At 39.5% G+C, this 3,252-nt stretch overlaps 1 pseudogene; it reads left to right on the top strand.

The window, feature by feature from the left end:
* The first annotated feature begins 872 nt into the window (after window positions 1-872).
* LOC101633884 overlaps window positions 873-3,252 on the top strand; it is a 10,040-nt pseudogene continuing 7,660 nt past the window's right edge.

Below are 3,252 nucleotides of genomic sequence, written 5' to 3'. Positions count from 1 at the left end.
GGCATATTTGCTCTTCTCTTCCCAGCTACCAGTGCCAACCCTACCTTAGGCTTTCCTCATGCCTTGTGCCCAAGCTTCTGCTTTTAGGCCACAGTCACTCTCTCTCAAGATATTAGCTTATGGGTTTCCCATAACAGTGAGCTCTTATTGGTCTTTTCTGTCTATCATGACTCACGTTCTGACTTACAAACCTTTTCACTCTAACAAACTGCTTTGTAAGCTCACTGTAGATCCTGTCACTAGTAATTAAGAATGACAATAAAGAGAAAAAATAATTGAACTTTTTGCTCTGGCATGTAGCGTATAGACACAATGACAAGCATGAACCTAGAAATTGTTTATAAGTTATAATAAATGTATAAATTATAAATTACCCCTATTGATTCTTATCCAGCTCTTTTTTTACTATTTCTAAGAACTGAAGACACAAAGTTTCTTTTATCAGGTAAGGTAAATAACAAATACTAGTGCCTAGCATTTTGAAATTTTTTTTTTTTATATGTACCACATCTTTTTTAAGATTTATTTATTTATTCATACAGAACTGGGGTATAGGCCAGAGATGCGGAGGGTGAGAGGCTTCACCAGAGACAGAACGGGGAGCAGGACAGGCAGATTGACGAAGTACACTGCTGAGGGGAGCAGCAGGCAGGTCAGGAGAGGTCTGCCGCGCCATGTGGTCACCTCCGGGGCAGGCGGGAATCGAACTCATGCGGAAGTGGCTTTAGCTTCTCAGTGTTGTGCTTTAACCCGCTGCGCCACCAGGGAGGGCCGCATTTTGAAATATTTTTGATGAAATGAAACATTGCTTTGGACACACTGAGAGCCTTTAGTTAATATAATCTTTACTCCTATAATCAAGGAAGTCAAAAATGGATCTCTGCTTTGTGATGCTTGTCTGTGACATTCTTGAGATGAAGACAGATTTCAATGAGGCCAAGGGCCCTGCAGCATCCAGTCAGTCTCTATTTATCTTTTCCAGTAAGGTAGAGTGTGACCACTATCAGCTTCTTAAGAAAACACCACGAAGTGCCTGACACAGATCTCTTTTTAAAATCACGTCTTTCTCTGCTTACCATTCTAAACTCTATAAGGGGATGGGAAGCAGAAGAGATATGTTTTCTATTTTGGATAAAAGCTTTCCAGTGTCTCCAAAGAGGCCTTTCATGACAATAATCTTAGAGTATCTCAGGCTGAGAAACCTAGACTGGCAGCACATCACAGTGAACCTTCTTCTCAGCAGCAAATACTTATTGAGTTCAATGTCCAAAAAGCAGAAACATCTCTTTTCATGGTGCTTCTGTTATGTGAGCTTAGAAGAACCTTCATTTCTCAGAGCTTTTGTTAATGTAGGCAAGGCATGTTCAGAAAAAGAAGAGCAGAGCGCACTAGGCTCACTGAAGACTGGTATGCGAGTTGACTAAGCAATAACAGTACACTGTGATGACTTAGCACTATAGTGAGAGTTTTATTATTTCATTAAGACCTTCACAATAATCTTATGAAGTAGTGAGATTAATATCACTGAGGGCCTAGAAATACTGATGTGCCACTAGACCCTCAGAGTTGCAAAAATGAGGGCTATGACTGAGACTTCTAGATGTCCTCCAAATTCTGCCCATCACTTGACCACAATAATAGTTTTATAGCTGGGTTCTTCAGCCCCCTGACCAGAAACAGTATTTCCTGACTCTCTTAGCAATTACGCATGGACATTTAACTAAGTATGGGTCAATAAGATTTGAAATAAAGTAATGTGAGCAACTTCAACTTAAAAGACAAGCCCCCTTTGCCTACTAACATTGTCTTCCCTCTTCCTGTGAACTGCAGCTAGACACAGTGGCTAGACGCAGCTCACTCCTAAGGCAAGCAGCAGCCAGATCAGGAAATGCCAATTCTGCACTTAGCACCCTGGAGAACTGAAGCTCATTCTTAATACTTCTAGGGCTATTTCCTCCTCTGTGACGTGGTAACAATAATGCATGAGAGAGCCTAATAAACTGTGGCACTCAACATAAAGATTTTTGTTGCCTTTGGGGCTCTAGCTCTTGTATTGACTCAGGGATCCTTATCCATCAAGATATCACCTCTCAGGTCCCAGAAAACTCAAAGAATACAAAATTTAGTTTGCTTTTCAGAAAACTGCAAGTTTTTAATCACTCTTGGGAGGCAATACTGGGGCAAACAATCTCAAACCCTCTCAGTCATTTCAGTAATTAGTACCAATCAATATCAATTTCCAGTCTCTTCCTAATTGTGGTCCCTCCTCAAATCATAGCAATTTGTATCACATGATAGACAAAGAAAAGAATACAGATAAAAAAAAAATTTCTAATTAGAAATAGCCATCATTAACATTAGGTAAAGATCACCCAAGAGAAATTAACAGGCAACTATAAATCAGAGACTTTCTGCAGAGGAGAGAAAAGCACAAGGGACTATGGTGACGGTGCACAGGTGAATTGGCAGTGGGAATTTTACAGGAACAACACATGAGAGGCAAAAGTGCATATTGTACAAAATGAAGAATGGTGCAAAATATATATAAAACACAAAAAGCTTTCTCAGAATCAACCAAGAGAATGATAAGTAGAATGAATAGATAAGTAAAAAGAAATACTTATATAAAATATAACTACTATTTTAATTTAAAAATTTTAAGGATGCTTTCATTAAAAATTGACAGAAGGAAAAAAATCATTTGAAAATTAATTATGTTGAACATCAAATGGTTCTTCAGTGTGAGAAAAGTTGTTTACTAAAACATTGCACTAAAGTTAAGAAGACTGATTGCAAACTCTTGTCATTTGCAGCAACATGAATGAAGCTGGAAGGGATTATGTTAAGCAAAATAAGTCAGAAGGAAAAAGAAACACCAGATGGTGTCTCTTATATTCAGAATATAGAGAAATCCAAGACTCAGATAAAGCCAAACTAAAAGGTTAACCCTAGAAAGCCGACTACAGAACTGAAGCAAACAGTGAGTATGGGAGGAACAGCAGCAAAAACAAAGTTGGGAGGGAGCACAGCAGGCTGAGGATGTGGACAGTGGGTGCTCTAGTGGTAGGGGCACTATGGTAACAGCACCTAAAGGGGGGAGGGTTCCTACAACAATATAAACAACAATGTAAGCCCTTACCTCTATTAAAAATATAATTTTAGGGCCCTCCCTGGTGGCGCAGCGGGTTAAAGCACAGCACTGAAAATCTAAAGCCACTTCCTCATGAGTTCGATTCCCGCCTGCCCCGGAGG

The sequence above is a fragment of the Condylura cristata genome, unplaced genomic scaffold, assembly GCF_000260355.1.
Source record: "Condylura cristata isolate star-nosed mole 26May11 unplaced genomic scaffold, ConCri1.0 scaffold00031, whole genome shotgun sequence".
Taxonomy (NCBI): domain Eukaryota; kingdom Metazoa; phylum Chordata; class Mammalia; order Eulipotyphla; family Talpidae; genus Condylura; species Condylura cristata.
The sequence above is the reverse complement of the archived record's forward strand: the minus strand, read 5'-3'. Positions and strand labels throughout refer to the sequence as shown.